The 9,158-nt window shown below is 42.5% G+C and overlaps 1 protein-coding gene across 1 annotated transcript in view; it reads left to right on the top strand.

Moving 5' to 3' along the window:
- Window positions 1-1,536: 1,536 nt before the first annotated feature.
- RAB27B (RAB27B, member RAS oncogene family) overlaps window positions 1,537-9,158 on the top strand; it is a 104,480-nt gene continuing 96,858 nt past the window's right edge. The window contains exons 1-2 of the mRNA XM_081930043.1: window positions 1,537-1,685; window positions 1,830-1,922. The gene's annotated coding sequence lies outside the window, so the exon portion shown is untranslated. The remainder of the gene's footprint in view (window positions 1,686-1,829; window positions 1,923-9,158) is intronic.

The raw sequence follows: 9,158 nt of genomic DNA, 5'->3' as shown, positions 1-9,158 counted from the left end.
AAACCTTCTCCCCCATCGTAAATTGATAATAACGCTACTTCTGGGCTTTCGTCAGCTTTAACCCAGTGATTTCTGTTATCTCCTAAAACATCCTTTACCAAAAAAAAATTGTACGTATTTACACCCCCACCACATGTGAACATAGTTCCCGGTTTCCTGGCATGCCCTCCAACATAACACCGAATATTCCTTGTTTATTTTATTTAATCTGTTGTTGTTGTTGTTTAGTCGTGTCCAACTCTTCGTGACCCCATGGACCAGAGCACGCCAGGCACTTCTGTCTTCCACTGCCTCCCGCAGTTTGGTCAAACTCATGCTGGTAGCTTCGAGAACACTATCCAACCATCTTGTCCTCTGTCATCCCCTTCTCCTTGTGCTCTCCATCTTTCCAAACATCAGGGTCTTTTCCAGGGAGTCTTCTCTTCTCATGAGGTGGCCAAAGTATTGGAGTCTCAGCTTCAGGATCTGTCCTTCCAGTGAGCACTCAGGGCTGATTTCCTTCAGAATGGATAGGTTTGATCTTCTTGCAGTCCATGGGACTCTCAAGAGTCTCCTCCAACACCATAATTCAAAAGCATTTATTTAATCTGACTGATGTTAAATACCATCTCCAAACTATTGTAATTTTCTTTTCTTCTTATGACCAACTATTTCAATGTGTCTTTCTGCAGACAGCAACAACAATGAAACACTGTTGTTTCTCAAAACTTCATCTCGATCAGGTGCCACTAACAAGAGGGAGGCCTGAATCCAGCTTTTGCTCTGGTTCTCTCAACCTCGACTGGTCCTTTGCCCAAGCAAATTTATAGCACATGTGTTGTTTATTATTATGTGTTTCCTTCTGTTAGATCAGAGTGTGTATGCGTTCCCCATCTCCAACACTCAATTTTCTTGAAATAGAAAGAGAAAGTTTTTCTCTGTGTAGCCCAAGGATGGGAACCTCTGGGCCTTCAGATATTGGTGTACTATGGCTACCATCATCCCTGACCACTGGCCAGGCTGGCTGGAGCTGATGGGATTTGTACACAAACAAGAACCATAGGTCTCCAGCAGGAGCCCCATCCCTGCCTTGCAGCAATACGTTGGACTCCAACATCTGGAGAGACAGAGTTTCCCTATGTCTGATGTGCCTTTGGGGGGGGGGATAAAACAATGTGAGGCTCTATTCTGTGCCCGCCCACTGCAACACCCCATTATTCCAAGAAAATTTGACCACAATCCTTGCATGCTTACCCAAAAGTACTCTGCAGCTAGTCTACTAAGGCTGCAGCTTTTGTGAGCCTTGAAAACCATTTTTCTGTGGACAGCGTACCCTTGTCTTCTTCAGCACTAGAGCAAACATTGAGTTTTGTTCTTTTAAAGAAAGAAAGGTGCTTCTTTTGCTTAGTAGAACCGTAGGATTGTAGAGTTGCAAGGCTGGTTTTGAATTGTCAGCCTTCTTCCGACTTAAGCCTTTGATCCCTTTTTCTCTGCCCTCCGTGGCAACTTGGAGCTGTCTGAAAACATGCCAGGAGTCGGGTTGCAACAAGGCGACATTGCAGACCCTGGCACTAGGACCTCCCAGACGCCTTTTCTGAAATGCTGGCTGGTAGCATGTCAGCGGTACAGAGACTGAGCGGCTCTCGCTGTTACACAAGACGAAGGGTAGCCGCCGCAGGAGCATCCTTTGCCTCTTGAAAGCCAAGGTACCTGTTTATCTGCTTGCCGTCCTCAGCATCCTTAACCAATTGCTTTATCAGAGGCTAGCAGAGTTTAGCTGCAGCGGCAGAACACCAGTGGCAGCATTTTCCCCTCCCTCCTCTCATACCTGTGTTTTCTTGCGTCCGTAGAGAGAGCAGACAGAAGCAACAGTGCCGTTAAGAAATGGGCTAATTATTTTCCAGCTGGCAGAATCCAGAGGGATTATTTCACACCCAGAAAGTGTAAGTAGCTTTTATATCATCTCCCCTGCATAGCTTGTCACTACCGCTTTTGCACCTTCATCTTTTGCAAAAAGAACCACACACCAAGCCTCAAACCAAAACAAAGCACATCCCCCTTTTCTAGAAACCTTCCAGTCCTCTGGTGGGGGCAGTTTATGAAATAAAATGTTTATATTTGTTATAAGACATGCCAAAAAAAAGTCCTTGCAAAGTCCAGTATGGGTCATGTGCTTTTTTTGCTTGTTCATGTATGGTCAGAGATGATTTTCTGTTTGCAATTATCATTATTATTTTTTCTGTTGTGTTCTCCATGGCCATTGAAAGGAGGGCAGGGGATAAAGCAATTGGAAGTGGAATGACTTGTGTTAAAACCAGGAAGGAACTAGTGAGCGTGGGAAACCAAAATACTTGAATTTATTCCAGTTTGGTTCCATTGTCCTCAGTGAAATGAAATAGTTTTTATTCAAACTACTTTGACATGCCCAGGTTGTGGGCCAGATTCCAAAGGGCCCAATTTTTATTTTGAGACAAGCCTCACCCCCAAGAAAAACATCTGGCGATTTTGTGCCATGCCACGACAGTTCTTTAAAAATTAGACTATCAGTGGTGCTGTAGAGGTGAAAGGGTCCAATCCTGCATTGCAGGGGGCTGGGACTAGATGACCCTTGGGGTCCTTTCCAACTCTGCCATTCTATGAAATCATATGTCAGGTTAGTTTACATGAAAACACAGGAGCAACAAACATCCTCATACAGAATCATATGCACAGGCCTGCATGTTGAGAGACAAGGAACATTGCTTAAACCCAACTCTCCCTCAAAATACCACTCTCTTGCAACAAGAGGTGTATGTTAAATCAGAAGCAAATCTTATTCATATGTTTAAGTTTGCTCCTTTTTGGTTCTGTGCATCAGGCGTGGTTCAGATACAAGGGGCTTTCTCTGCAAGAAAGGGAGTCAATCTGGATGTGCAGCAGCAGAGTTAGATCAGTGGATCTGAACTATTGGGGTATGTTGTCATTTTCAGCAGAGAAGTGGCAAGAGGAAAGAGGTGTGCTTCCCCACTGTGGTTCCTTGCGGCCCACCTTTCCCCTGCGAGGCAGCAAGATCCCTGGCTTGAGAGGAAGCAGGTGGGGTAGAGGAAACTGAAGGGTGGGAAAAGAACCCAGCCCATCACCCCAGCTATTGGCCTGTCAATCACAGCTCCTCCCAGCTGTTTTGCAGCCATTTTGTGGTTTACCAGCCCCGGACCAGCTGCTGCCATTGTCTAATTCTGGGGTGGGGAAACTGTTAGACTCCAGCTCCCATCATCCCTGACCCTTGACCATGCTTGCTGGAGCTGATGGGAACTGTAGTCCCACATCATTTGGAGGACCGTGGGTTCCCCAACCCTGGTTTAGTTCAACCCAGACTAGAAGGTACCACTGTGGTTTTAACAGGAGCTGATGGCAGAGGGATAGTTTGACAAACCTTAAACAAGTCTCTTAAATTTTTTTTTAGTTTTTTTCAGATTTTGAAATTTACGAACAGTTATTAAACAACCAACATAAAAAGAGAATTCTGAAGAGTCTCCTGGACTTCCCTCATCCCCTTTGCGGGTCCTTGTATAATGTTTTGCTCCTGCATCTTGTATTAATCTGAATCTATTAAATGTCCCCCCCCTCCTCCTCCTCCTCCTTCTTTAGCAATCACTCATAGCTGAGTAAGATTGTCTTCCATAAACATGGTTTTAACAGTGAGTCCATAAGTGACTATGGAAGTTCAACATTAAACTTCAAGAGTTATTCCAATCCTACTAATAAATTTAATTGTTTACAATAGTTTTTAAGGTAAATTATATATTTACCCCACTCCTTATTAAAATTTTGCTCTTCCTGATTTCTGATTCTTCCGGTCATTTTTGCCATTTTGGCATAATCCATCAACTTTTTCTGCCATTCTTTTCTGGTAGGGGCTTTATCTTCTTTTCATCTCTGGGCTAGTAACATCTGAGCAGCAGCGGTTGCGTACATAAATAGTTTTTTCTGATCCATTGGAATTTTGGCACCTAGAATTCGTAAAAGAAAAGTTTTGGGTTTTTTAAGAAAAAGTTATTTTAAACATTTTTGAAAATTCACTGTATATCATCTCACATCATTCTTTTAGTATTTTACATGTCCACCACATTTGATAAAAGGTGCCTTCTTTGTCCTCACATTTCCAGCATGTATTTGACCTTGCTTTGTACATTTTAGCTAGTTTACTGGGAGTTAACTACCAATGATACATCATTTTCATATAGTTTTCTTTCAACGTATAACATGCTGTAAACTTCAAATCCCAGTTCCATAGCTTCTCCCTTGCTGTAAGTTGTATATTATATACTTAAACGTCTCCATCCTTTAATGTGCCCATATGTTTCTCCATCTTTTAATGTGCCCATATAATTTTATTCACATATAAGAGAAACTTTAGATATAAGACTCCTATTTTCCCATCTGTTGTTGGGCAGCAAAAGAAAATCTTGATTTTCTCCTGACAATAAAAATAAATGGTCTGTTGCCTATATTGTATTCCATTCAGCTGCTTAAATTTTGTGTCAACCATTTATGACGGGGCACTATGTCTCTTTGTTTATTTTTCCTAAATAAACATAGTTAATGAAAAGGGGTGCCATTCTGATCCATTTTTAAAAAACCACAAAGAGAACTGTCATTGATTTAAATAGGATAAAAATTGCATCTAAGATAGCCCATTAATTGCTAATAAACATGAAACAAACATATGTTGGGTTGTGTTTTATTTAAAGTTCCTATCATAAAAGTTTTCCTTCTTGCAGCAGTTTTTGTGCTGTTGGCTATCTTTCTTGTTGAGCCTAAAGCTGCAGCCATATAATGGGGTAGTAGCCATGGCCTTGTGGCTACTGGCTTGGCAGGATCATAGAACAGCTCTTCCCGCAGAATAACCCAAAAACTCTGTGCTGGAGTGTCCAAGGTGGCTGAAATCTTTCTCCAAGTCAAACCCATCTCTTTTTGTTGCTTTGACCAATTTGCAAATCCAAATTAACTATCCAAACACTGTATAAACCAGATAGAACAGCATGCATTATTCAAAAACGGTGTTAAAATTGCAGATGAAGAAAACAGAAAACAAAAAATGTTCCTCAAACAACTGTAGGATGGAGTATTCCTGAATTCAAATGAGGTTGCAAGTAAACCCAGTGGAAAACAGCAACTCCATGCATGTGTACTGATATGATAGGAACTTTATATCAAACAGCACCCAACAGGTGTCAGGGATGTCTGCTGGTGAGAGGCAGAGCCAGAGCTAATGATGGACTTCTTCTTCTTCTTCTTCTTCTTCTTCTTCTTCTTCTTCTTCTTCTTCTTCTTCTTCTTCTTCTTCTTCTTCTTCTTCTTCTTCTTCTTCTTCTTCAGTAAGCTGGATTAAATGGGGCTACTCTAAGGGAAGTAGGCAGAGGATTTTTGTGTGTGCCGACAACAAACCAATGCAGCTACTGTTCTGGTATGCGACTGAAAGTAATTCCTTTCTGACCTCAGTGTGCTCTGTATACATACTTGCACACAAAACTCTACACTGCCCCTTCCAGTTCTTCTGAAAGTATGCAGAAGGGAGGCTCTTTAAAAAGCCAGGAAATATGAGGAGGAAGATGCCAGGAGATGCACAAAATTAAGACAGGGGGCCACAGGTTGTCCATCTGTTTTCACTTGGATAGTTCTGCACTGACTGACTGGCACTCCCTCTCATGTCTACGGGCGACATCCAGCTTTGCTGATGCAATGCACTTCTGTATGCAAGCAGAGTTCCTGTCCCCTCCACACATACATAGATGCCCTCAACATCAGCTCCGGGATGTTGGGGGCCTTTTTGATCAGATGCAGGGGTGGGGGAGAGAGAGGAAATGGAAGTCCCATTGCTGGGCCAGCATTGGATACAACTGTATTGGGGGGGGGGGGAGAGGATCATTTGTTGGGGGAGATGATCTATTTGTGTAATCAACGCTTGTGCGGAGGAACTCTGAAGTTTGTTAGTTTTGCTTCATGTACCCTGGCTCTCACTCTGTAAGGAAAGATGAGTGATCGCTTTCATCTTACTGGAAATATCTGCTTCTCCATCGAAATCACTTAACCATGCTACTTAATGAAATCTGAAATGGAAGTGTGGATGGAGGCTCATGTTTGGAATCCAGATGCTGAAAAGATACGCACCTGATAGCCATAATATCAGACAGATGTTTGTTCCATCCAGTGTAACATCTTTCTGCACATAATTGTGCTAAACTGAAGTGCAGAACTGATTGAAACTAAAAAAAGGAAAGTGTGAGCCCTGCAGTGGTAGATGCCCGGTTCAGTTAAACTGATTTAGTTTACTTAACCTCAACAACTCATCACAAAATACTTTGAAGAAAAGGGCAACGTTGTAAGCACAAAAATAACAGCAGTGGCAGAGTTTGCTTCCAGTAGTGGTACTAACAACAAATGCTAGATTGCTACATGCTACAGTGAAGGCACCCCATGAATAAGAATAATAGCCTTTCCTTAAATTCCTGGATGAATGGATGAAAGATTCTGAACTGCTGGGATATCTCTAAAAGGACATACACAACCTGATTAGTCCTTGGATTTTTAAAAAGTGCTATCACACTAGGTAGAGGTAGGATAAAACCATAGACATGTAGAGTTGGAAGCGACCCCTGAGGGTATAATACATAAATAGACCTGAAATCTCCCTGACAGCCTCTGTTTATTTGGAATCACTAATTCAGCAAGGCAGATTCCTTCCTATTAAATTTAATAAGGTTGCTGTCAGTTGAATGATATGTTCATGGCTCCCACAGGTGCTCTGTGAAGATGGAGATTTGTTGCATTAACTGACTTGCCAATCAGAATTAGAGGTGCTGCTGCCTAGACTGACCTTATACAGCAGATATGAGAAAGCACTGCCCTCACCTCCCTGACAGAAACCCTTAGGTAGCTGCTATTGTTTTGCCGTTGTCAGATCTTAGTTTGCAAGCTCCTTGGGGTGAGATCCTGCTTTTCTCACTTATGCTATGAATCAAATGTTGGGGAAGAAACAAATAATAAACAGGCCACCCATCAATGGCTGGAAAATTACTTTCAAAATGAAATTCATTTCCCAGTTCACAGAGACATTTCGCAGGAGCATAGGAGAATTATTTTTTTAAAGGAATAATTTCATCATCATCTCCCTTACTAGCAAAATGACTGTTATTTTCATTGATGAGTATGTGGAATCCCTGGGTCCTTTCCAGGCAGGCACACATGGTGTCTCCTGCAGGATCCTTACTAGTGACAGCTGGGCGCTACAGGGCCTTAGTAAACATTATGAAGAAGTACCACATCTCCCTTGCTCCCCAGAGTCTTCACAGTAACAGCTAGTAAAAGTAATAAGCATCATGACTTCATGCCCAGAGAAATGTTGATGTTGTGTCATGTGTTACTGGGCAGACACCTGTCGAAGCCAGAAACACATCCTTCATAAAATCTAGTTAGGCTCTTGGTAGTGAGGTGTTGTGCCTAAATTCAGTGCTTTACTCATAAGACTGATTGGGAGGAGAACCGTTCACTTTTATGGGAGATTTCAAGGGAAGGTTGAGTCATGTGAGCTCAAAATGCGACATCCCAACTCAAAAAAGCCCTTCTCTTTTTCAGTTAGGCCCAACCTTGTTCAAATAGAGTCCAGTTCAAAATGGGGTTTGCTAGTCTCCCTGTCAGTCTTCCCCAGCAAACAACCCCCCTTAACTTTTGAAAAGGGGTAGAGTAACTTGCAAGGACACTTAAAAAAACCCAAATTTGAAGTGTACTAGGGTTGGCTGTGTTCAAAGATCACTTCTTGGGGAATATTATTTTCCCTGCACCTTTTGTTCCCTGCCATTAACAAATCAAACCTACTCCAGTCTGCAGATTTGGGTGCTGTTTTGGGTGTCATGCAAGAGCAGCAAACTGTTAGTTGTTTTATTTATTATTGTTGCGTTTTTGCTGTTCAAGTACAGTGGAAAACACTGTTTGCCTGTCTCCATTTCCAAAATAACTTGGCCAGCTTTGGATACTATGGACCTTGAGCTGGAAGGTTGGGGGACCATTTCCTGCTCTGTCTCTCAGGCGGCAAAATGTATTGGGCTGGCAGTGGAAGGGAAGGTGACCTGGCCCTCCTGGCAGAGGTGTCATTGCCATGTGTCGGGATGGTGAGAGAGAGGGGCAGAACATCGGCAAGGTGGGAGCAGGAGCGCCGGATCGGCTCCTCTGGTGTGCTGTAACTGGCCCAAAATGAGCGAATGGAAAGAAAGGGGTTTCCTGTTAAACAAATGGACACGGTTTAATGGCATGCCGTCTGCTGAGAATTAAAAAAGCCAGGGTATCATTCCTGTCTCTGTTTCCTGTGTGTGCTCTGGCAATTCAGGATGCTCAGGAGAGCTTATCTGAATCCGAATACACTACAATTTAATGTGACTTGGCCGACAGTGTGCCACAGGCCATGCTCTGCAGCATGGGGAGGCAAAACATCAGTTGGACAGCATTAATAGAGCCTTTGAGCCAGGTTTGCTGTTGACCAAATGGTTTGAAGTTGCCAAAGTATATTAAATCTCTTGGTATTAGGATATGGCCATGAAAAATATATGCATATATGTGTGTGTGTATTTGTATACAGTGGTACCTCGGGTTAAGAACTTAATTCGTTCTGGAGGTCCATTCTTAACCTGAAACTGTTCTTAACCTGAGGTACCACTTTAGCTAATGGGGCCTCTCGCTGCTGCTGCTGCGCTGCCGGCGTGCGATTTCTGTTCTCATCCTGAAGCAAAGTTCTTAACCCGAGGTAATATTTCTGAGTTAGCAGAGTTTGTAACCTGAAGCATCTGTAACCCGAGGTACCACTGTATCTATATCTATATATGATTTTTTCCCCTATCCTTTTGGACACCCGTTGAGATATCATAAGCAAATTTTGCAAGATGGTTCCTGGTAGCAAGGAGCATGCTTTCATCTATGTTTAGATACAATTGGACATTATTTTGAATGAAGATAGTGGGCTGAGCCTTTCAAAACTGCATTGATTTTAACCACTGATCTTAAAACTGTACTGAACATTTTAGTTTCTTAGAATTCCTGAGCGACTCTGGGTAGGAGGCATGCTGCTTATGATGGCAGAAGACACTTGAGTTTGGAAAATAAATGCCTTTAATTGAGATATGTGAGCTTTCCCCCCAAGAAGCTATGTA

The sequence above is a fragment of the Podarcis melisellensis genome (assembly GCF_964234715.1).
Source record: "Podarcis melisellensis genome assembly, chromosome: 11".
Classification (NCBI taxonomy): Eukaryota; Metazoa; Chordata; class Lepidosauria; order Squamata; family Lacertidae; genus Podarcis; species Podarcis melisellensis.
This window is presented reverse-complemented; position numbering and strand designations above follow the sequence as displayed.